The following is a 407-nucleotide window of genomic DNA, read 5'->3' as shown; positions in this document are numbered from 1 at the left end:
AACTTCCATAAAGCAATTCCCCATACTGCTGACCACTGTGGTAGCTAAAAAACACTTAGTCATTTGAAATAAAGAGAAATGAGCATCCATAAAGGAGAAAGTGGCCCCCAGGAGTATTAGAAAGAGGGCTGGCTGCCCCTTGCTCTGTCTGCCTTCCAAATATGTGGGGCACCCTTGAGATCTGCATTAGACACAGTGTGAGTATGGACAGAGGCTTGAGACAAAGATATAAAAGTAGGAAATTTTTATTTTTCTTTCATTTTGAAGAAGTAATAGATTTTGTGTGTATATCTTTTGAAATTCTCTCCTCAGTGTCTCCCTGGTTCCTCAGCTTACTTGGTTCTCTGCACTAAGATCTCCCTTCTTGTGCTGAAAACTTTGTTTTTTTTTTTTTTTTTTTTTTTTTT

The sequence above is a fragment of the Mastomys coucha genome, unplaced genomic scaffold (genome assembly GCF_008632895.1).
Source record: "Mastomys coucha isolate ucsf_1 unplaced genomic scaffold, UCSF_Mcou_1 pScaffold4, whole genome shotgun sequence".
Classification (NCBI taxonomy): Eukaryota; Metazoa; Chordata; class Mammalia; order Rodentia; family Muridae; genus Mastomys; species Mastomys coucha.
This window is presented reverse-complemented; position numbering follows the sequence as displayed.